We start from the raw sequence: 26,291 nt of genomic DNA on the forward strand, positions 1-26,291 counted from the left end.
ATAAGGCCTCACATGGGCAGTGACGACACTATAAGCATACTCAACATACTTCCTCTGATAATAGGTGGCGCCTTGTGAATCGGACGACAGCTAACTGCTTCCTATTCGCGACTTCACTATTGTGTGTATTTTTTGTAGTTACTTAAGCACTAGTTCCACCAATGCCGCGCAAGCTCATACCCATGTCCTCTCTTTTAATTTGTAGTCTCTGAGCGAGCTCATCGGTCACAAAATTTACTTGTGAACCAGAGTCAAGCAACGCTCGAGCCATCACAAATTCGCCACTTTTTGTTAGTACGCTCACGATAGCTGTGGCAAGAATAACTCTATCCGAAACAGTCGTATGCAAAACATGCGAAGTGGATGGAGACTCTTGCGTGAGCGCTGGCTGAGAAGAAGGCGGCAACGCGAGATTTGTAATAGCAGAGAATCTGTGCAACAATGTATGGTAAGAAGATTTGCACACCCTGCACCTATTCGACTTGAATTTTTTAACAGTGTGTGTTAACAGTGTTTATTTGTGTTAAAATATGTGTTAAATGCTCACTACCGATTTTACACGAATGCAAAAAGTTGAAAGATGGGCCGAAATTATTTAGAAAAAATGCCACAGATTAACTTCCAACTTTAAACATTTCATTCAGCATCTTCCCACTCTGGCTCCATGCATCGTCTTTGATCGGGCTTCTGAGTCTTCTGGCTGCTGCTTGGATTTGACCGACGCGGTGGTTTATTAAACACAATAAATTAAAATCTCTTCAGACAACAACGCCGAAAAGGAGTTTCGATTTGAACTAATTTATTATCTTATGCAATAAACAGAAGACACAACGAGAGAGGGAGAAAGGAGAGCGGCGGCCGAATTCGACTGAGCGAAAAAGCTTTATTGGGCCCCGCTCCCCTCTTTACACTGAAAGACCGGACATTGAACGAACACCGCCCGTCTGAAGGGACGACGTCCTTCACGATTGCAAAGATAGAAGCGCCAGTCTATGGATGGCGCTCCGGAACGTTCCCTCCGCAGTCTTCACGTCCGCCACTCAGACCTTGCCGTCAGCGCCGACGTGCACCGCCACCACGCGCCCGATGCTCCACTGCTGGGGCGGCATGTTGTCCTCTCCTACGACGACGAACGCTCCCACGTCGAGGTTTTGGACCTCCTGGTTCTGCAGGCTCGAGTCGTACTCCCGGGACCATCGCTGCCAAACACAAGACATTGCGCCATCGCCGGAAGCAGGTTGGGCTGATGTGATCCGGGAGCTACGACGTTGGTGGAGCCAACAGCGGGCCGCCGATCAGAGGGTTTCGCCGTCGCTGGGGTCGCTGCTTAGCACTCCGATTGGCCTCGAGTTTAGGACCGTCGCCACGCTGGCGATGAGAGTCCCGAGCTCCTCTGCGGTCAAAAGGTCGTTGCCGACCGTCCGAACAGGGGCTTTTCAGACTTCACACCTGTTTCCCATAGACCGCCGAAGTGAGGTGCACTGGGCGGTATGAACGCAAACTCGCATCCTTTTTTTGATGCGAATGCGTACAAACCGTGCTCCTCCTCCTCCAGACGGGCCCGAAACTCTTTCAGGTGGCATTCAGAGCTAACGCCGACTTGCCTAACTCCATAGACACAACTTCTGAAGGTGGTTCGAAGTGTGAGTTTACAGGCCAAATGCTTTCTGAGTCGAGTAAAAACGATTGCCCAGCGAACCAGATGGACGTGACGAGCTCTTCAACGTCACATCCTCGAGACACTATATCCGCCGGGTTTACTTTCGTAGGGACGTGTCGCCAAATTGCTTTCTCCGACCACTCTTGGATTTCCGCTACTCAGTTCGAGACGAAAACGGAAAACGACGAGGGATGTCAGTCGGAGTCGGAGTCAGTCCCTAGGACAACTGTATTTATTGGGCAATATATTAATAGCCGTACACCATTAAGTTCTTCTATTTGCGAGGCAAAGTTTTCGTCTTGAGGGGAGCTACTTTTGATTTGGTTGTCAGTAACGACACTTTTAAACCTTCAACAGTTTGAGTGCGAACGTAGATGTACGCTCCATATGCACGCATGGAAGCGTCAGAGAAACCGTGAATCTCAATCGGCACCTGCGGATCTGTGTGAACGAATCGCGGTACCATAACTTTGGGCATTTGAAACAAAGTTGCTTTGAAACCACAGTGCCAATTCAAAACCTGCCTCTTGCAAAACCAGAGAAACATTATCACGAAGGCTTTGCAGGTTCTCAACGCTTCCGGCGCCTGTCAACAGATCGTCAACATAGAAATCATTTTGAATGACCTTCGCCGCATTTAAATACTTAGCTTGCGCAATATCTCCAAGCTGCATTAAACACCGGATCGCCATAAGCCGAGCAGGCAATGTTCCATGTTACGGTATTCAACTTTAAGATCTTCAGAGACTCAGAAGGATCTCTTCTCCACATTATGAGCTGAAAGTTTCGGTCAGCTTCATCGAACATCACTTGGCTGTACATATTTTTAATGTCCGCTGCAAGGGCAAACTTTTGAATTCTGAACCGAAGCAGAAGGAGAATATAGCTCCTCTTGAATAGTGTGGCCTTCCATCAAGATGTCATTTAACGGAACCTGCGTCGATGTGCGTCGAGAGGCATCGAATACCACTCTCAACTTGGTTGGGGAGCTCTGAGGCCGCAGCACGCATTGGTGCGGAATGAAATAGTGTGGGCCGTCTGGAATTTTATCATCAGTAAAGGACATGTGGCCCATTGATACATATTCCTCCATGAAATCCAGATATATTTTCTTTAAAGAAGGATCTTTTGACAATCTCCTTTCAAGCGACCAAAATCTACGTTTCAGTTGCGAAAAGTTTCATACGACGAACCAAGAGTATTTGGGTCAGATTTCAACGGCAGACGAACCGAAAATCTCCCAGAGGTCTTTCTTTGAGTATTTTTCTCAAAGTGTTGTTCACAAAGTGTTGTTCACAAAGTTGCTGCTCAGGAGTATGGACTTTAGCCTTAGGCGGCAAGTCCTCCACAAACCAAAATTTCTGCAGGCTGGTGTCAATTGACTCCAACGCATCTTCCTGACAGCTGAGATGTACCGAATTTTCTGACACTATCCAGCCGAGAACAGTTTTTTGTAAGATTGGAAGTTCAGGCCCTTGCTTTATATGGCAAACTGACAGAATTGCAAGGAATGACTGCGCCGATAAGCATGCTATTTTTTGGGGGCTTGAAGAAGAATGGATCTGCCAATTGAATATTTTTGGGTACCCTCCACCCGCTGGTGTTCACCGCTTGATCCGTATGATAACCAGAACTATTTTTTAAAACATAAAAATCGGACGACAGCTAACTGCTTCCTATTCGCGACTTCACTATTGTGTGTATTTGTTTTTGTTGCTTAAGCACTAGTTCCATCAATGTCGTGCCAGCTCATACCCATGTCCTCTCTTTTAATTTGTAGTCTCTGAGCGAGCTCATCGGTCACAAAATTTACTTGTGAACCAGATTGCTTTCTGAGTCGAGTAAAAACGATTGCCCAGCGAACCAGATGGACGTGACGAGCTCTTCAACGTCACATCCTCGAGACACTATATCCGCCGGGTTTACTTTCGTAGGGACGTGTCGCCAAATTGCTTTCTCCGACCACTCTTGGATATCCGCTACTCGGTTCGAGACGAAAACGGACAACGACGAGGGATGTCAGTCGTAGTCGAAGTCAGTCCCTAGGACAACTGTATTTATTGGGCAATATATTAATAGCCGTACACCATTAAGAAGTTCTTTTATTTGCGAGGCAAAGTTTTCGTCTTGAGGGGAGCTACTTTTGATTTGGTTGTCAGTAACGACACTTTTAAACCTTCAACAGTTTGAGTGCGAACGTAGATGTACGCTCCATATGCACGCATGGAAGCGTCAGAGAAACCGTGAATCTCAATCGGCACCTGCGGATCTGTGTGAACGAATCGCGGTACCATAACTTTGGGCATTTGAAACAAAGTTGCTTTGAAACCACAGTGCCAATTCAAAACCTGCCTCTTGCAAAACCAGAGAAACATTATCACGAAGGCTTTGCAGGTTCTCAACGCTTCGGCGCCTGTCAACAGATCGTAAACATAGAAATCTTTCTGAATGACCTTCGCCGCATTTGGATACTTAGCTTGCGCAATATCTCCAAGCTGCATTAAACACCGGATCGCCATAAGCGGAGCTGGCGAAGTTCCATATGTTACGGTATTCAACTTGAAGATCTTCAAAGACTCAGAAGGATTTCTTCTCCACACTATGAGCTGGAAGTTTCGATCAGCTTTATCGAACATCACTTGGCGGTACATATTTTTAATGTCCGCTGCAAGGACAAACTTGTGTATTCTGAACCGAAGCAGAAAGAGAATATAGCTCCTCTTGGATAGTGTGGCCTACCATCAAGATGGCATTTAACGAACCTGCGTCGATGTGTGTCGAGAGGCATCGAATACCATTCTCAACTTGGTTGAGGAGCTCTGAGGCCGCAGCACGCATTGGTGCGGAATGAAATAGTGTGGGCCGTCTGGAATTTTATCATCAGTAGAGGACATGTGGCCCATTGATACATATTCCTCTATGAAATTCAGATATATTTTCTTTAAAGAAGGACTTTTGACAATCTCCTTTCAAGCGACCAAAATCTACGTTTCGCAACTTCATACGACGAACCAAAAGTATTTGGGTCAGATTTCAACGGCAGACGAACCGAAAATCTTCCAGAGGTCTTTCTTTGAGTATTTTTCTCAAAGTGTTGTTCACAAAGTTGCTGCTCAGGCGTATGGACTTTAGCCTTAGGCGGCAAGTCCTCCACAAACCAAAATTTCTGCAGGATGGTGTCAATTGACTCCATCGCATCTTCCTGACAGCCGAGAACAGTTTTTTGTAAGATTGGAAGTTTCGGCCCTTGCTTTATATGGCAAAACATGGCAAACAGAATTGCAAAGAATGACTCTGCACCGATAAGGATACTATTGCTTGGGGACTTGAAGAAGAATGGATCTGCCAATTGAATATTTTTGGGTACCCTCCACCCGCTGGTGTTAACCGCTTGATCCGTATGATAACCAGAAATATTTTTTAAAACATAAAAATCGGACGACAGCTAACTGCTTCCTATTCGCGACTTCACTATTGTGTGTATTTTTTTTTGTTGCTTAAGCACTAGTTCCACCAATGCCGTGCAAGCTCATACCCATGTCCTCTCTTTTAATTTGTAGTCTCTGAGCGAGCTCATCGGTCACAAAATTTACTTGTGAACCAGATTGCTTTCTGAGTCGAGTAAAAACGATTGCCCAGCGAACCAGATGGACGTGACGAGCTCTTCAACGTCACATCCTCGAGACACTATATCCGCTGGGTTTACTTTCGTAGGGACGTGTCGCCAAATTGCTTTCTCCGACCACTCTTGGATATCCGCTACTCGGTTCGAGACGAAAACGGACAACGACGAGGGATGTCAGTCGTAGTCGAAGTCAGTCCCTAGGACAACTGTATTTATTGGGCAATATATTAATAGCCGTACACCATTAAGAAGTTTTTTTATTTGCGAGGCAAAGTTTTCGTCTTGAGGGGGAGCTACTTTTGATTTGGTTGTCAGTAACGACACTTTTAAACCTTCAACAGTTTGAGTGCGAACGTAGATGTACGCTCCATATGCACGCATGGAAGCGTCAGAGAAACCGTGAATCTCAATCGGCACCTGCGGATCTGTGTGAACGAATCGCGGTACCATAACTTTGGGCATTTGAAACAAAGTTGCTTTGAAACCACAGTGCCAATTCAAAACCTGCCTCTTGCAAAACCAGAGAAACATTATCACGAAGGCTTTGCAGGTTCTCAACGCTTCCGGCGCCTGTCAACAGATCGTCAACATAGAAATCATTTTGAATGACCTTCGCCGCATTTAAATACTTAGCTTGCGCAATATCTCCAAGCTGCATTAAACACCGGATCGCCATAAGCCGAGCAGGCAATGTTCCATGTTACGGTATTCAACTTTAAGATCTTCAGAGACTCAGAAGGATCTCTTCTCCACATTATGAGCTGAAAGTTTCGGTCAGCTTCATCGAACATCACTTGGCTGTACATATTTTTAATGTCCGCTGCAAGGGCAAACTTTTGAATTCTGAACCGAAGCAGAAGGAGAATATAGCTCCTCTTGAATAGTGTGGCCTTCCATCAAGATGTCATTTAACGGAACCTGCGTCGATGTGCGTCGAGAGGCATCGAATACCACTCTCAACTTGGTTGGGGAGCTCTGAGGCCGCAGCACGCATTGGTGCGGAATGAAATAGTGTGGGCCGTCTGGAATTTTATCATCAGTAAAGGACATGTGGCCCATTGATACATATTCCTCCATGAAATTCAGATATATTTTCTTTAAAGAAGGATCTTTTGACAATCTCCTTTCAAGCGACCAAAATCTACGTTTCTGTTGCGAAAAGTTTCATACGACGAACCAAGAGTATTTGGGTCAGATTTCAACGGCAGACGAACCGAAAATCTCCCAGAGGTCTTTCTTTGAGTATTTTTCTCAAAGTGTTGTTCACAAAGTGTTGTTCACAAAGTTGCTGCTCAGGAGTATGGACTTTAGCCTTAGGCGGCAAGTCCTCCACAAACCAAAATTTCTGCAGGCTGGTGTCAATTGACTCCAACGCATCTTCCTGACAGCTGAGATGTACCGAATTTTCTGACACTATCCAGCCGAGAACAGTTTTTTGTAAGATTGGAAGTTCAGGCCCTTGCTTTATATGGCAAAACTGAACAGAATTGCAAGGAATGACTGCGCCGATAAGCATGCTATTTTTTGGGGGCTTGAAGAAGAATGGATCTGCCAATTGAATATTTTTGGGTACCCTCCACCCGCTGGTGTTAACCGCTTGATCCGTATGATAACCAGAACTATTTTTTAAAACATAAAAATCGGACGACAGCTAACTGCTTCCTATTCGCGACTTCACTATTGTGTGTATTTGTTTTTGTTGCTTAAGCACTAGTTCCATCAATGTCGTGCCAGCTCATACCCATGTCCTCTCTTTTAATTTGTAGTCTCTGAGCGAGCTCATCGGTCACAAAATTTACTTGTGAACCAGATTGCTTTCTGGGTCGAGTAAAAACGATTGCCCAGCGAACCAGATGGACGTGACGAGCTCTTCAACGTCACATCCTCGAGACACTATATCCGCCGGGTTTACTTTCGTAGGGACGTGTCGCCAAATTGCTTTCTCCGACCACTCTTGGATATCCGCTACTCGGTTCGAGACGAAAACGGACAACGACGAGGGATGTCAGTCGTAGTCGAAGTCAGTCCCTAGGACAACTGTATTTATTGGGCAATATATTAATAGCCGTACACCATTAAGAAGTTCTTTTATTTGCGAGGCAAAGTTTTCGTCTTGAGGGGAGCTACTTTTGATTTGGTTGTCAGTAACGACACTTTTAAACCTTCAACAGTTTGAGTGCGAACGTAGATGTACGCTCCATATGCACGCATGGAAGCGTCAGAGAAACCGTGAATCTCAATCGGCACCTGCGGATCTGTGTGAACGAATCGCGGTACCATAACTTTGGGCATTTGAAACAAAGTTGCTTTGAAACCACAGTGCCAATTCAAAACCTGCCTCTTGCAAAACCAGAGAAACATTATCACGAAGGCTTTGCAGGTTCTCAACGCTTCCGGCGCCTGTCAACAGATCGTCAACATAGATATCTTTCTGAATGACCTTCGCCGCATTTAGATACTTAGCTTGCGCAATATCTCCAAGCTGCATTAAACACCGGATCGCCATAAGCGGAGCTGGCGAAGTTCCATATGTTACGGTATTCAACTTGAAGATCTTCAAAGACTCAGAAGGATTTCTTCTCCACACTATGAGCTGGAAGTTTCGATCAGCTTTATCGAACATCACTTGGCGGTACATATTTTTAATGTCCGCTGCAAGGACAAACTTGTGTATTCTGAACCGAAGCAGAAGGAGAATATAGCTCCTCTTGGATAGTGTGGCCTACCATCAAGATGGCATTTAACGGAACCTGCGTCGATGTGTGTCGAGAGGCATCGAATACCATTCTCAACTTGGTTGAGGAGCTCTGAGGCCGCAGCACGCATTGGTGCGGAATGAAATAGTGTGGGCCGTCTGGAATTTTATCATCAGTAGAGGACATGTGGCCCATTGATACATATTCCTCTATGAAATTCAGATATATTTTCTTTAAAGAAGGATCTTTTGACAATCTCCTTTCAAGCGACCAAAATCTACGTTTCGCAACTTCATACGACGAACCAAAAGTATTTGGGTCAGATTTCAACGGCAGACGAACCGAAAATCTTCCAGAGGTCTTTCTTTGAGTATTTTTCTCAAAGTGTTGTTCACAAAGTTGCTGCTCAGGCGTATGGACTTTAGCCTTAGGCGGCAAGTCCTCCACAAACCAAAATTTCTGCAGGATGGTGTCAATTGACTCCATCGCATCTTCCTGACAGCCGAGAACAGTTTTTTGTAAGATTGGAAGTTTCGGCCCTTGCTTTATATGGCAAAACATGGCAAACAGAATTGCAAAGAATGACTCTGCACCGATAAGGATACTATTGCTTGGGGACTTGAAGAAGAATGGATCTGCCAATTGAATATTTTTGGGTACCCTCCACCCGCTGGTGTTAACCGCTTGATCCGTATGATAACCAGAAATATTTTTTAAAACATAAAAATCGGACGACAGCTAACTGCTTCCTATTCGCGACTTCACTATTGTGTGTATTTTTTTTTTGTTGCTTAAGCACTAGTTCCACCAATGCCGTGCAAGCTCATACCCATGTCCTCTCTTTTAATTTGTAGTTTCTGAGCGAGCTCATCGGTCACAAAATTTACTTGTGAACCAGATTGCTTTCTGAGTCGAGTAAAAACGATTGCCCAGCGAACCAGATGGACGTGACGAGCTCTTCAACGTCACATCCTCGAGACACTATATCCGCTGGGTTTACTTTCGTAGGGACGTGTCGCCGCGGATATCCGCTACTCGGTTCGAGACGAAAACGGACAACGACGAGGGATGTCAGTCGTAGTCGGAGTCAGTCCCTAGGACAACTGTATTTATTGGGCAATATATTAATAGCCGTACACCATTAAGAAGTTTTTTTATTTGCGAGGCAAAGTTTTCGTCTTGAGGGGAGCTACTTTTGATTTGGTTGTCAGTAACGACACTTTTAAACCTTCAACAGTTTGAGTGCGAACGTAGATGTACGCTCCATATGCACGCATGGAAGCGTCAGAGAAACCGTGAATCTCAATCGGCACCTGCGGATCTGTGTGAACGAATCGCGGTACCATAACTTTGGGCATTTGAAACAAAGTTGCTTTGAAACCACAGTGCCAATTCAAAACCTGCCTCTTGCAAAACCAGAGAAACATTATCACGAAGGCTTTGCAGGTTCTCAACGCTTCCGGCGCCTTTCAACAGATCGTCAACATAGAAATCTTTCTGAATGACCTTCGCCGCATTTGGATACTTAGCTTGCGCAATATCTCCAAGCTGCATTGAACACCGGATCGCCATAAGCGGAGCTGGCGAAGTTCCATATGTTACGGTATTCAACTTGAAGATCTTCAGAGACTCAGAAGGATCTCTTCTCCACATTATGAGCTGGAAGTTTCGGTCAGCTTTATCGAACATCACTTGGCGGTACATCTTTTTAATGTCCGCTGCAAGGGCAAACTTTTGAATTCTGAACAGAAGCAGAAGGAGAATATAGCTCATCTTGAATAGTGTGGCCTACCATCAAGATGTCATTTAACGGAACCTGCGTCGAGAGGCATCGAATACCACTCTCAACTTGGTTGGGGAGCTCTGAGGCCGCAGCACGCATTGGTGCGAAATGAAATAGTGTGGGCCGTCTGGAATTTTGTCATCAGTAGATGACATGTGGCCCATTGATACATATTCCTCTATGAAATTCAGATATATTTTCTTTAAAGAAGGACTTTTGACAATCTCCTTTCAAGCGACCAAAATCTACGTTTCGCAACTTCATACGACGAACCAAAAGTATTTGGGTCAGATTTCAACGGCAGACGAACCGAAAATCTTCCAGAGGTCTTTCTTTGAGTATTTTTCTCAAAGTGTTGTTCACAAAGTTGCTGCTCAGGAGTATGGACTTTAGCCTTAGGCGGCAAGTCCTCCACAAACCAAAATTTCTGCAGGATGGTGTCAATTGACTCCAACGCATCTTCCTGACAGCTGAGATGTACCGAATTTTCTGACACTATCCAGCCGAGAACAGTTTTTTGTAAGATTGGAAGTTCAGGCCCTTGCTTTATATGGCAAAACATGGCAAACAGAATTGCAAAGAATGACTGCGCCGATAAGCATGCTACTTTTTGGGGGCTTGAAGAAGAATGGATCTGCCAATTGAATATTTTTGGGTACCCTCCACCCGCTGGTGTTAACCGCTTGATCCGTATGATAACCAGAAATATTTTTTAAAACATAAAAATCGGTCGACAGCTAACTGCTTCCTATTCGCGACTTCACTATTGCGTGTATTTGTTTTTGTTGCTTAAGCACTAGTTCCACCAATGCAGTGCAAGCTCATACCCATGTCCTCTCTTTTAATTTGTAGTCTCTGAGCGAGCTCATCGGTCACAAAGTTTACTTGTGAACCAGATTGATTTCTGAGTCGAGTAAAAACGATTGCCCAGCGAACTAGATGGACGTGACGAGCTCTTCAACGTCACATCCTCGAGACACTATATCCGCTGGGCTTACTTTCGTAGGGACGTGTCGCCAAATTGCTTTCTCCGACCACTCTTGGATATCCGCTACTCGGTTCGAGACGAAAACGGACAACGACGAGGGATGTCAGTCGTAGTCGAAGTCAGTCCCTAGGACAACTGTATTTATTGGGCAATATATTAATAGCCGTACACCATTAAGAAGTTTTTTTATTTGCGAGGCAAAGTTTTCGTCTTGAGGGGAGCTACTTTTGATTTGGTTGTCAGTAACGACACTTTTAAACCTTCAACAGTTTGAGTGCGAACGTAGATGTACGCTCCATATGCACGCATGGAAGCGTCAGAGAAACCGTGAATCTCAATCGGCACCTGCGGATCTGTGTGAACGAATCGCGGTACCATAACTTTGGGCATTTGAAACAAAGTTGCTTTGAAACCACAGTGCCAATTCAAAACCTGCCTCTTGCAAAACCAGAGAAACATTATCACGAAGGCTTTGCAGGTTCTCAACGCTTCCGGCGCCTGTCAACAGATCGTCAACATAGAAATCATTCTGAATGACCTTCGCCGCATTTAAATACTTAGCTTGCGCAATATCTCCAAGCTGCATTAAACACCGGATCGCCATAAGCCGAGCAGGCAATGTTCCATATGTTACGGTATTCAACTTTAAGATCTTCAGAGACTCAGAAGGATCTCTTCTCCACATTATGAGCTGAAAGTTTCGGTCAGCTTCATCGAACATCACTTGGCTGTACATATTTTTAATGTCCGCTGCAAGGGCAAACTTTTGAATTCTGAACCGAAGCAGAAGGAGAATATAGCTCCTCTTGAATAGTGTGGCCTACCATCAAGATGTCATTTAACGGAACCTGCGTCGATGTGCGTCGAGAGGCATCGAATACCACTCTCAACTTGGTTGGGGAGCTCTGAGGCCGCAGCACGCATTGGTGCGGAATGAAATAGTGTGGGCCGTCTGGAATTTTATCATCAGTAAAGGACATGTGGCCCATTGATACATATTCCTCCATGAAATTCAGATATATTTTCTTTAAAGAAGGATCTTTTGACAATCTCCTTTCAAGCGACCAAAATCTACGTTTCGCAACTTCATACGACGAACCAAGAGTATTTGGGTCAGATTTCAACGGCAGACGAACCGAAAATCTCCCAGAGGTCTTTCTTTGAGTATTTTTCTCAAAGTGTTGTTCACAAAGTGTTGTTCACAAAGTTGCTGCTCAGGAGTATGGACTTTAGCCTTAGGCGGCAAGTCCTCCACAAACCAAAATTTCTGCAGGATGGTGTCAATTGACTCCAACGCATCTTCCTGACAGCTGAGATGTACCGAATTTTCTGACACTATTTAGCCGAGAACAGTTTTTTGTAAGATTGGAAGTTCAGGCCCTTGCTTTATATGGCAAACTGACAGAATTGCAAGGAATGCTATTAAGCATGCTATTTTTTGGGGGCTTGAAGAAGAATGGATCTGCCAATTTTATTTTTTATACCCGTTACTCGTAGAGTAAAAGGGTATACTAGATTCGTTGAAAAGTATTTAACAGATAGAAGGAAGCGTTTGCGACCCTGTAAAGTATATATATTCTTGATCAATAGCGAAGTCGATTGAGCCATGTCCGTCTGTCCGTCCGTCCGTATGAACGCTGAGATCTCAGGAACTACAACAGATACAAAGTTGAGATTAACCATGAAGATTCTTGAGGTCCCGGGACAGCGCAAGTTTATAACAGCATCCTGCCACGCCCACTCTAACGCCCACAAATCGCAAAAAAACTAAAATTGCTGACATCTCAGGAACTATTGAAGCTAGAAAGTTGAAATTCAGAAAGTATAAACTTTAGATGCTAGCGCATCTTGTAGTGGTTCTACTATCCGGCCACACCCACCCATACGCCCACAAGGTTCAAAAGACGGTTTTCAGATTTTCTAGAAACGTTAATATCTCGGTAACTATAAGAGATAGAAAGTTCGGATCAAGCATGTCGATTTTTATAATGTTCCCAATGCGAATTGTTTTTTTCCGATCAAGCCACGCCCACTCTAACGCCCACAAAATCCGAAAAACCAAAAATGCAAAAATCTCGAAAGCTATAAGAGCTAAAAAATTTTGCTTAGGAATACGTATTTAAGAGATGCCTCTGCAACTTGCCACGAAGTTGCATCCGGCCACGCCCACTCTAACGCCCACAAACCGCGGAAAACTGTGGCGTCTATAATATTATTATGAATGCCTTCGTTTGACTTTGTATAACTTATTTCTGTTAATATCTATCGATTTACCAAAGATTTTTAAAATCGGAACATTATTTCGCTATTTATAAAGAAATTAAGGTTATAAGGCAGTGACGACACTATTAGCATACTCAACATACTTCCTTTGACAATAGGTGGCGCCTTGTGAATTTCCACTAGCAAAATTAATATTTTAAAATTGTGTAAAACAGTAACGGGTATCTTATAGTCGCGGCACTCGACTATAGCGTTTCCTCTTGTTTTTTTTGGGTACCCTCCACCCGCTGGTGTTCACCGCTTGATCCGTATGATAACCAGAACTATTTTTTAAAACATAAAAATCGGACGACAGCTAACTGCTTCCTATTCGCGACTTCACTATTGTGTGTATTTGTTTTTGTTGCTTAAGCACTAGTTCCACCAATGCCGTGCAAGCTCATACCCATGTCCTCTCTTTTAATTTGAAGTCTCTGAGTGAGCTCATCGGTCACAAAATTTACTTGTGAACCAGAGTTGAACAACGCTCGAGCTTTCACAAATTCGCCACTTTTTGTTAGTACGCTCACGATAGCTGTGGCAAGAATAACTCTATCCGATACAGTCGTATGCAAAACATGCGAAGTGGACGCTTGCGTGAGCGCGGGCTGAGAAGAAGGCGGCAACGCGAGATTTGTAATAGCAGAGAATCTGTGCAACAATGTATGGTAAGAAGATTTGCACACCCTGCACCTGTTCGACTTGAATTTTTTAACAGTGTGTGTTAACAGTGTTTATTTGTGTTAAAATATGTGTTAAATGCTCACTATATACCGATTTTACACGAATGCAAAAAGTTGAAAGATGGGCCGAAATTATTTAGAAAAAATGCCACAGATTAACTTCCAATTTTAAACATTTCATTCAGCATCTTCCCACTCTGGCTCCACTCGGTAAGCAGGTGGTAAAGAGAATTATTTTTACAACTTAAAGTCATGTCTTCCGATCAAATGAAGTGGTTTCTCAAACAGTTTGATGGAGTTGTAACAAAAAATTAAATAAAAAATAAAATAAAATAAAAAAAACACATATTTTTGTTAAAGTAGATATTTGTTTTATGTATTTCAGTTAATATGGGAGCCATAAATAAAAGATTTTTATATTCAAATTTTAAATATTTTATATTTTATTTTATTTCATTTTTATACAAGTTTTACTTAAATATCTAAGCCATTGGCAACATCAATTAAGAACTTCATCTTTCAGAAATTTTGAATACTAATTTTCTAAGTCATCCACTTCTACATCGTCAAATATTTAGTCGTCGTCTACAAACATCAAACCTTAGAGCACATTGAAAGTTCTTATTCAAAAACTCATTTTCAAAAACATCCATTGTTTTATTTCCAAATGGAAAAATTTCCCATTTGAGTGATTCCCACTTTTGTGGAATCGTTTGAGTTGATGCTGAAGAGGGGGCGAACACTTTCCTCAGATTCCTGTCCACGGTGTCCTCTTCGTCTAGAGCCATTACAACGTCTGGCTCCGAGTCCTTTATGACCACCACATCGTAGTCTTGGTCAACGATTTCGACATCCATCAACATTTCCAGCGCTTCAACCGAATCGATAAACTCCACGGATATTACACTAATGGTGATATGTACGATTAGTTGCTTCTGACGAACTGATGCTGAAAAATTTGACTGTTCTCATTTTTATACTTAAAAGGAATACAGATTTGTTATACTCCATCACCCCCTTGACCACTCTTTTATGATTCGTCTTAGGACTCATAACGGTTCTTATTTAGTCTGGGTTTCTTGTGTTGAGGTACAGAAATTTTAAAAACTTTGAATTTTTAATAAACAAATTGAAACTTTCCTTAAGACGTCCCCAATCCTGCTAAGACATTCCCACGATCAGGAATAAACAAAAAAGTTTAATTCATGGGTTCATGATTTCTGTGCCAAAAAAAACTCTACGGTATTCAGAGCGTGCGCAACGGATGCCGTAACATGCTCCTTAAAGATGTTTACAAATCAGATGCTTGAGTGTGTAGTGCAGGGGTGGATGTTTCTCTACCACAGTTAGCGCGTGCGCAACAGGTGCCGTAACATGCTCCAAGACTTTACAAATCTGATGCATGAGTGAACTATTTGAACTGATTTATTTGACTTAAATTATCTTATGCTATGGACAGAAGACACAACGAATTCGCGTGAGCGAAAAAGCTTTATTGGACCCCGCTCCCGCCTTTACACTGAAAGACCGGAATGACCAAACACCGACCCCTATGAAGGGATGACGTCCTTCAGGATTGTACAGGTAGATGCGCAAACCTATGGATACGGTACGTTCCCTCCGCTGTCTTCACTATTGTGTGCATTTTTTTTGTTGCTTAAGCACTAGTTCCACCAATGCTCATCGGTCACAAAATTTACTTGTGAACCAGAGTCGAGCAACGCTCGAGCCATCACAAATTCGCCACTTTTTGTTAGTACGCTCACGGTAGCTGTGGCAAGAATAACTTTATTCGATACAGTCGCATGCAAAACATGAGAAGTGGATGGAGACTTTTGCGAGAGCGCGGGATGAGGATGAGGCGGCAACGCGAGATTTGAATTTGCAGAGTATCTGGGCAACAATGTGTGGCTTGCACACCCTGCACCTGTTCGACTTGCATTTTTAACAGTGTGACCCTTGCGAAGGCAGTTAATCGATAAGGGCACTTTTTTCGCAAAATCTAACCTCTACTGCACGTTTAAGGAAGGGTAAGAAGTGCAATTTCCTATGTCATGCTCTGCCGAAGTGCAAAACACACATAGGGCAGGGTCGTCCCTTGCAGCGACCAACGAAAAACTTTTATTTCCACTCTTCTTCGGAAACGTATTGCTAGGCTGAACATTTTTGGGCTTGGAAGCCTCTTCGGCGACCATGTGCTGGAATCGCTTATCCAGAGCCCCTCACATTTGCTCGAAAGGGGAAGCAAAGTATAGTCCAACTGTTCTTTACACTTTCTCTTTGTTCCTGCATCGACTTTGCTTATTATTAAATGGATTAGGATGGCATTCGTTATCCGTTTGTCAACCCCAATAGACAGTAGAGAATCATAAAGAGCTCTGCCCGTGTCGATCAGGTTTCTCAAGGCTGTAGTTGATGGCTGGGACATTTTCGGCAGATTAAAAAGTGTCGATTTATTGATTGATATTTATATCGAAGAAAATCAGACAATCATTATCGTACACCCGCTTCAGGCTAACCAGGACTTTGGGGTAATTAACCGCAGTGACTTGGAACGCCCTGACTGTGTCTAAAGCGTCGCCAGCCAGACAAAATATCAAATAATTAAATTGTTCAATATCGTGCAGAGTGTCATCTTTGTCGGCAAATGTTTCGAACATTTATAAAATTTTTAAATTCGGAGTGCTTTCCGCTAAAGGTTGGAAGAGCATCACTCGGCAAACGGCATTGGGAAGTGCGCTTCACCGGCGGAGCAGCATCATCGGCGCTCATACGCCTGCCTTTGCTTATTAGCGAAATTAGTAATGAGTGTGATAAAAAATTTATTTTAATTCCAAATAAAAACAAATTAAATAAAGAATTAAAATAAAAGCAGGGGACTTGTCGATGAATTTTGGAAAAAAAAACAAAATAAAATAATACGCCGCACGCAAAAAATTTAAAGGATAGCACAAGCTCAGCCAGAATACCGAAAACGCTGCGAAAGACAACAACAACGCTTGCAATTGTCCAACGATCAAAACGAAAATGCAAAGAGAGGTCGAAAGAACTGTCAGCGATATCAGTGCTAGAGTGTGTATGTCTAGTAATCGACTGGTGGCTCTCCCCATTAAATGTAACGACACTTACCGGAAAGTGATGCATTGTCCGATAAATAAAAGACAACGAATATATAAGCGGAATAAAAAGCGTTGAGGCTTGGAAAATGGCAGAATGACAGAAATGGCAAAATAATGGAAAAATATAGCGTTAAGGCTTGGAAAATGGCGGACACGCGTCAAGTTTTGGACAGGAAATGCACGCGAAAAGGTCCCGCAATTTTCATGGCAACAAGTTACAGAAAAAAAAAGAAACGAAATTGAACCCTAAATTGGTGCGCTCACTACGAGATGTTGGGGAATTAAAACACAATTCGGGTGCACGACGAAATTAAATTTAACACCCAAAGCGATTCACTTTTTTATCTTAATTTATTTTGCAGGTATATTAAATATAAAATAATTTGTTAGTGCATGCGAATTTTTATTTGTGTTAAAATATGTGTTAAATGCTCACTATATACCGATTTTACACGAATGCTAAAAGTTGAAAGATGGGCCGAAATTATTTAGAAAAAATGCCACAGATTAATTTCCAACTTTAAACATTCTATACCTGTATAGCCGATTCGGTCCGTTCAGCATCTTCCCACTCTGGCTCCATGTATCGTCTTTGATCGGGCTTTTGAGTCTTCTGGCTGCTGCTTGGATTTGACCGACGCGGTGGTTTATTAAACACAATAAATTAAAATCTCTTCAGACAACAACGCCGAAAAGGAGTTTCGATTTGAACTAATTTATTATCTTATGCAATAAACAGAAGACACAACGAGAGAGGGAGAAAGGAAAGCGGCGGCCGAATTCGACTGAGCGAAAAAGCTTTATTGGGCCCCGCTCCCCTCTTTACACTGAAAGACCGGACATTGAACGAACACCGCCCGTCTGAAGGGACGACGTCCTTCACGATTGCAAAGATAGAAGCGCCAGTCTATGGATGGCGCTCCGGAACGTTCCCTCCGCAGTCTTCACGTCCGCCACTCAGACCTTGCCGTCAGCGCCGACGTGCACCGCCACCACGCGCCCGATGCTCCACTGCTGGGCGGCATGTTGTCCTCTCCTACGAAGACGAGCGCTCCCACGTCGACGTTTGGGACCTCCTGGTTCCACTTTGTCCGCCTCTGCACACTCGAGACGTACTCCCGGGACCATCGCTGCCAAACACAAGTCATTGCGCCATCGCCGCAAGCAGGTTGGGCTGATGTGATCCGGGAGCGACGACGTTGGTGGAGCCAACAGCGGGCCGCCGATCAGAGGGTTTCGCCGTCGCTGGGGTCGCTGCTTAGCACTTAGATTGGCCTCGAGTTTAGGACCGTCGCCACGCTGGCGATGAGAGTCCCGAGGTCCTCTGCGGTCAAAAGGTCGTTGCCGACCGTCCGAACAGGGGCTTTTCAGACTTCACACCTGTTTCCCATAGACCGCCGAAGTGAGGTGCTCTGGGCGGTATGAACGCAAACTCGCATCCTTTTTTTGATGCGAATGCGTACAAACTGTGCTCCTCCTCCTCCATACGGGCCCGAAACTCTTTCAGGTGGCGGTCAGAGCTAACGCCGACTTGCCTAACTCCATAGACACAACTTCTGAAGGTGGTTCGAAGTGTGAGTTTACAGGCCAATTGCTTTCTGAGTGGAGTAAAAACGATTGCCCTGCGAACCAGATGGACGTGACGAGCTCTTCAACGTCACATCCTCGAGACGTGTCGCCAAATTGCTTTCTCCGACCACTCTTGGATTTCCGCTACTCGGTTCGAGACGAAAACGGACAACGACGAGGGATGTCAGTCGGACTCGGAGTCAGTCCCTAGGACAACTGTATTTATTGGGCAATATATTAATAGCCGTACACCATTAAGAAGTTCTTTTATTTGCGAGGCAAAGTTTTTGTCTTGAGGGGAGCTACTTTTGATTTGGTTGTCAGTAATGACACTTTTAAACCTTCAACAGTTTGAGTGCGAACGTAGATGTACGCATGGAAGCGTCAGAGAAACCGTGTATCTCAATCGGCACCTGCGGATCTGCGTGAACGAATCGCGGTACCATAACTTTGGGCAGTTGAAGCAAAGTTGCTTTGAAACCACAGTGCCAATTCAAAACCTGCCTCTTGCAAAACCAGAGAAACATTATCACGAAGGCTTTGCAGGTTCTCAACGCTTTCGGCGCCTGTCAACAGATCGTCAACATAGAAATCTTTCTGAATGACCCTCGTCGCATTTGGATACTTAGCTTGCGCAATATCTCCAAGCTGCATTAAACACCGGATCGCCATAAGCGGAGCTGGCGAAGTTCCATATGTTACTCTCAACTTGGTTGAGGGCTCTGAGGCCGCAGCACGCATTGGTGCGGAATGAAATAGTGTGGGCCGTCTGGAATTTTATCATCAGTAGATGACATGTGGCCCATTGATACATATTCCTCTATGATATTCAGATATAATTTCTTTAAAGAAGGATCTTTTGACAATCTGCTTTCAAGCGACCAAAATCTACGTTTCGCAACTTCATACAACGAACCAAGAGTATTTGGGTCAAATTTCAACGGCAGACGAACCGAAAATCTCCCAGAGGTCTTTCTTTGAGTATTTTTCTCAAAGTGTTGTTCACAAAGTTGCTGCTCAGGAGTATGGACTTTAGCCTTAGGCGGCAAGTCCTCCACAAACCAAAATTTCTGCAGGATGGTGTCAATTGACTCCAACGCATCTTCCTGACAGCTGAGATGTACCGAATTTTCTGACACTATCCAGCCGAGAACAGTTTTTTGTAAGATTGGAAGTTCAGGCCCTTGCTTTATATGGCAAAACATGGCAAACAGAATTGCAAAGAATGACTCTGCGCCGATAAGCATGCTACTTTTTTGGGGGCTTGAAGAAGAATGGATCTGCCAATTGAATATTTTTGGGTACCCTCCACCCGCTGGTGTTAACCGCTTGATCCGTATGATAACCAGAAATATTTTTTAAAACATAAAAATCGGACGACAGCTAACTGCTTCCTATTCGCGACTTCACTATTGCGTGTATTTGTTTTTGTTGCTTAAGCACTAGTTCCACCAATGCAGTGCAAGCTCATACCCATGTCCTCTCTTTTAATTTGTAGTCTCTGAGCGAGCTCATCGGTCACAAAGTTTACTTGTGAACCAGATTGCTTTCTGAGTCGAGTAAAAACGATTGCCCAGCGAACCAGATGGACGTGACGAGCTCTTCAACGTCACATCCTCGAGACACTATATCCGCTGGGTTTACTTTCGTAGGGACGTGTCGCCAAATTGCTTTCTCCGACCACTCTTTGGATATCCGCTACTCGGTTCGAGACGAAAACGGACAACGACGAGGGATGTCAGTCGGAGTCGGAGTCAGTCCCTAGGACAACTGTATTTATTGGGCAATATATTAATAGCCGTACACCATTAAGAAGTTCTTTTATTTGCGAGGCAAAGTTTTTGTCTTGAGGGGAGCTACTTTTTGATTTGGTTGTCAGTAATGACACTTTTAAACCTTCAACAGTTTGAGTGCGAACGTAGATGTACGCATGGAAGCGTCAGAGAAACCGTGTATCTCAATCGGCACCTGCGGATCTGCGTGAACGAATCGCGGTACCATAACTTTGGGCAGTTGAAGCAAAGTTGCTTTGAAACCACAGTGCCAATTCAAAACCTGCCTCTTGCAAAACCAGAGAAACATTATCACGAAGGCTTTGCAGGTTCTCAACGCTTCCGGCGCCTGTCAACAGATCGTCAACATAGAAATCTTTCTGAATGACCCTCGTCGCATTTGGATACTTAGCTTGCGCAATATCTCCAAGCTGCATTGAACACCGGATCGCCATAAGCGGAGCTGGCGAAGTTCCATATGTTACTCTCAACTTGGTTGAGGGCTCTGAGGCCGCAGCACGCATTGGTGCGGAATGAAATAGTGTGGGCCGTCTGGAATTTTATCATCAGTAGAGGACATGTATTCCTCTATGATATTCAGATATAATTTCTTTAAAGAAGGATCTTTTGACAATCTCCTTTCAAGCGACCAAAATCTACGTTTCGCAACTTCATACGACGAACCAAGAGTATTTGGGTCAAATTTCAACGGCAGACGAACCGAAAATCTCCCAGAGGACTTTCTTTGAGTATTTTTCTCAAAGTGTTGTTCACAAAGTTGCTGCTCAGGAGTATGGACTTTAGCCTTAGGCGGCAAGTCCTCCACAAACCAAAATTTCTGCAGGATGGTGTCAATTGACTCCAACGCATCTTCCTGACAGCTGAGATGTACCGAATTTTCTGACACTATCCAGCCGAGAACAGTTTTTTGTAAGATTGGAAGTTCAGGCCCTTGCTTTATATGGCAAACTGACAGAATTGTAAGGAATGACTGCGCCGATAAGCATGCTATTTTTTGGGGGCTTGAAGAAGAGTGGATCTGCCAATTGAATATTTTTGGGTACCCTCCACCCGCTGGTGTTCACCGCTTGATCCGTATGATAACCAGAACTATTTTTTAAAACATAAAAATCGGACGACAGCTAACTGCTTCCTATTCGCGACTTCACTATTGTGTGTATTTGTTTTTGTTGCTTAAGCACTAGTTCCATCAATGTCGTGCCAGCTCATACCCATGTCCTCTCTTTTAATTTGTAGTCTCTGAGCGAGCTCATCGGTTACAAAATTTACTTGTGAACCAGATTGCTTTCTGAGTCGAGTAAAAACGATTGCCCAGCGAACCAGATGGACGTGACGAGCTCTTCAACGTCACATCCTCGAGACACTATATCCGCTGGGTTTACTTTCGTAGGGACGTGTCGCCAAATTGCTTTCTCCGACCACTCTTGGATATCCGCTACTCGGTTCGAGACGAAAACGGACAACGACGAGGGATGTCAGTCGTAGTCGAAGTCAGTCCCTAGGACAACTGTATTTATTGGGCAATATATTAATAGCCGTACACCATTAAGTTCTTCTATTTGCGAGGCAAAGTTTTCGTCTTGAGGGGAGCTACTTTTGATTTGGTTGTCAGTAATGACACTTTTAAACCTTCAACAATTTGAGTGCGAACGTAGATGTACGCTCCATATGTACGCATGGAAGCGTCAGAGAAACCGTGAATCTCAATCGGCACCTGCGGATCTGTGTGAACGAATCGCGGTACCATAACTTTGGGCATTTGAAACAAAGTTGCTTTGAAACCACAGTGCCAATTCAAAACCTGCCTCTTGCAAAACCAGAGAAACATTATCACGAAGGCTTTGCAGGTTCTCAACGCTTCCGGCGCCTGTCAACAGATCGTCAACATAGAAATCATTCTGAATGACCTTCGCCGCATTTAAATACTTAGCTTGCGCAATATCTCCAAGCTGCATTAAACACCGGATCGCCATAAGCCGAGCAGGCAATGTTCCATATGTTACGGTATTCAACTTTAAGATCTTCAGAGACTCAGAAGGATCTCTTCTCCACATTATGAGATGAAAGTTTCGGTCAGCTTCATCGAACATCACTTGGCTGTACATATTTTTAATGTCCGCTGCAAGGGCAAACTTTTGAATTCTGAACCGAAGCAGAAGGAGAATATAGCTCCTCTTGAATAGTGTGGCCTACCATCAAGATGTCATTTAACGGAACCTGCGTCGATGTGCGTCGAGAGGCATCGAATACCACTCTCAACTTGGTTGGGGAGCTCTGAGGCCGCAGCACGCATTGGTGCGGGAATGAAATAGTGTGGGCCGTCTGGAATTTTATCATCAGTAAAGGACATGTGGCCCATTGATACATATTCCTCCATGAAATTCAGATATATTTTCTTTAAAGAAGGATCTTTTGACAATCTCCTTTCAAGCGACCAAAATCTACGTTTCGCAACTTCATACGACGAACCAAGAGTATTTGGGTCAGATTTCAACGGCAGACGAACCGAAAATCTCCCAGAGGTCTTTCTTTGAGTATTTTTCTCAAAGTGTTGTTCACAAAGTGTTGTTCACAAAGTTGCTGCTCAGGAGTATGGACTTTAGCCTTAGGCGGTAAGTCCTCCACAAACCAAAATTTCTGCAGGATGGTGTCAATTGACTCCAACGCATCTTCCTGACAGCTGAGATGTACCGAATTTTCTGACACTATTTAGCCGAGAACAGTTTTTTGTAAGATTGGAAGTTCAGGCCCTTGCTTTATATGGCAAACTGACAGAATTGCAAGGAATGCTATTAAGCATGCTATTTTTTGGGGGCTTGAAGAAGAATGGATCTGCCAATTTTATTTTTTATACCCGTTACTCGTAGAGTAAAAGGGTATACTAGATTCGTTGAAAAGTATTTAACAGATAGAAGGAAGCGTTTGCGACCCTATAAAGTATATATATTCTTGATCAATAGCGAAGTCGATTGAGCCATGTCCGTCTGTCCGTCCGTCCGTATGAACGCTGAGATCTCAGGAACTACAACAGATACAAAGTTGAGATTAACCATGAAGATTCTTGAGGTCCCGGGACAGCGCAAGTTTATAACAGCATCCTGCCACGCCCACTCTAACGCCCACAAATCGCAAAAAAACTAAAATTGCTGACATCTCAGGAACTATTGAAGCTAGAAAGTTGAAATTCAGAAAGTATAAACTTTAGATGATAGCGCATCTTGTAGTGGTTCTACTATCCGGCCACACCCACCCATACGCCCACAAGGTTCAAAAGACGGTTTTCAGATTTTCTAGAAACGTTAATATCTCGGTAACTATAAGAGATAGAAAGTTCGGATCAAGCATGTCGATTTTTATAATGCTCCCAATGCGAATTGTTTTTTTCCGATCAAGCCACGCCCACTCTAACGCCCACAAAATCCGAAAAACCAAAAATGCAAAAATCTCGAAAGCTATAAGAGCTAAAAAATTTTGCTTAGGAATACGTATTTAAGAGATGCCTCTGCAACTTGCCACGAAGTTGCATCCGGCCACGCCCACTCTAACGCCCACAAACCGCGGAAAACTGTGGCGTCTATAATATTATTATGAATGCCTTCGTTTGACTTTGTATAACTTATTTCTGTTAATATCTATCGATTTACCAAAGATTTTTAAAATCGGAACATTATTTCGCTATTTATAAAGAAATTAAGGTTATAAGGCAGTGACGACACTATTAGCATACTCAACATACTTCCTTTGACAATAGGTGGCGCCTTGTGAATTTCCACTAGCAAAATTAATATTTTAAAATTGTGTAAAACAGTAACGGGTATCTTATAGTCGCGGCACTCGACTATAGCGTTTCCTCTTGTTTTTTATTGGGTACCCTCCACCCGCTGGTGTTCACCGCTTGATCCGTATGATAACCAGAACTATTTTTTAAAACATAAAAATGTTAGTACGCTCACGATAGCTGTGGCAAGAATAACTCTATCCGATACAGTCGTATGCAAAACATGCGAAGTGGACGCTTGCGTGAGCGCGGGCTGAGAAGAAGGCGGCAACGCGAGATTTGTAATAGCAGAGAATCTGTGCAACAATGTATGGTAAGAAGATTTGCACACCCTGCACCTGTTCGACTTGAATTTTTTAACAGTGTGTGTTAACAGTGTTTATTTGTGTTAAAATATGTGTTAAATGCTCACTACCGATTTTACACGAATGCAAAAAGTTGAAAGATGGGCCGAAATTATTTAGAAAAAATGCCACAGATTAACTTCCAACTTTAAACATTTCATTCAGCATCTTCCCACTCTGGCTCCATGCATCGTCTTTGATCGGGCTTCTGAGTCTTCTGGCTGCTGCTTGGATTTGACCGACGCGGTGGTTTATTAAACACAATAAATTAAAATCTCTTCAGACAACAACGCCGAAAAGGAGTTTCGATTTGAACTAATTTATTATCTTATGCAATAAACAGAAGACACAACGAGAGAGGGAGAAAGGAGAGCGGCGGCCGAATTCGACTGAGCGAAAAAGCTTTATTGGGCCCCGCTCCCCTCTTTACACTGAAAGACCGGACATTGAACGAACACCGCCCGTCTGAAGGGACGACGTCCTTCACGATTGCAAAGATAGAAGCGCCAGTCTATGGATGGCGCTCCGGAACGTTCCCTCCGCAGTCTTCACGTCCGCCACTCAGACCTTGCCGTCAGCGCCGACGTGCACCGCCACCACGCGCCCGATGCTCCACTGCTGGGCGGCATGTTGTCCTCTCCCTACGAAGACGAGCGCTCCCACGTCGACGTTTGGGACCTCCTGGTTCCACTTTGTCCGCCTCTGCACACTCGAGACGTACTCCCGGGACCATCGCTGCCAAACACAAGTCATTGCGCCATCGCCGCAAGCAGGTTGGGCTGATGTGATCCGGGAGCGACGACGTTGGTGGAGCCAACAGCGGGCCGCCGATCAGAGGGTTTCGCCGTCGCTGGGGTCGCTGCTTAGCACTTAGATTGGCCTCGAGTTTAGGACCGTCGCCACGCTGGCGATGAGAGTCCCGAGGTCCTCTGCGGTCAAAAGGTCGTTGCCGACCGTCCGAACAGGGGCTTTTCAGACTTCACACCTGTTTCCCATAGACCGCCGAAGTGAGGTGCTCTGGGCGGTATGAACGCAAACTCGCATCCTTTTTTTGATGCGAATGCGTACAAACCGTGCTCCTCCTCCTCCATACGGGCCCGAAACTCTTTCAGGTGGCGGTCAGAGCTAACGCCGACTTGCCTAACTCCATAGACACAACTTCTGAAGGTGGTTCGAAGTGTGAGTTTACAGGCCAATTGCTTTCTGAGTGGAGTAAAAACGATTGCCCTGCGAACCAGATGGACGTGACGAGCTCTTCAACGTCACATCCTCGAGACACTATATCCGCTGGGTTTACTTTCGTAGGGACGTGTCGCCAAATTGCTTTCTCCGACCACTCTTGGATTTCCGCTACTCGGTTCGAGACGAAAACGGACAACGACGAGGGATGTCAGTCGGACTCGGAGTCAGTCCCTAGGACAACTGTATTTATTGGGCAATATATTAATAGCCGTACACCATTAAGAAGTTCTTTTATTTGCGAGGCAAAGTTTTTGTCTTGAGGGGAGCTACTTTTGATTTGGTTGTCAGTAATGACACTTTTAAACCTTCAACAGTTTGAGTGCGAACGTAGATGTACGCATGGAAGCGTCAGAGAAACCGTGTATCTCAATCGGCACCTGCGGATCTGCGTGAACGAATCGCGGTACCATAACTTTGGGCAGTTGAAGCAAAGTTGCTTTGAAACCACAGTGCCAATTCAAAACCTGCCTCTTGCAAAACCAGAGAAACATCACGAAGGCTTTGCAGGTTCTCAACGCTTTCGGCGCCTGTCAACAGATCGTCAACATAGAAATCTTTCTGAATGACCCTCGTCGCATTTGGATACTTAGCTTGCGCAATATCTCCAAGCTGCATTAAACACCGGATCGCCATAAGCGGAGCTGGCGAAGTTCCATATGTTACTCTCAACTTGGTTGAGGGCTCTGAGGCCGCAGCACGCATTGGTGCGGAATGAAATAGTGTGTGGGCCGTCTGGAATTTTATCATCA

At 44.2% G+C, this 26,291-nt stretch overlaps 1 protein-coding gene across 7 annotated transcripts in view; it reads left to right on the forward strand.

Annotated features, from left to right (window-relative positions):
* LOC108113010 (nipped-B protein) overlaps nt 1–26,291 on the forward strand; it is a 100,762-nt gene that overhangs the window by 13,610 nt on the left and 60,861 nt on the right. The window lies entirely within an intron of this gene.

Source organism: Drosophila eugracilis, unplaced genomic scaffold (assembly GCF_018153835.1).
Source record: "Drosophila eugracilis isolate 14026-0451.02 unplaced genomic scaffold, ASM1815383v1 contig_2149, whole genome shotgun sequence".
Taxonomy (NCBI): Eukaryota; Metazoa; Arthropoda; class Insecta; order Diptera; family Drosophilidae; genus Drosophila; species Drosophila eugracilis.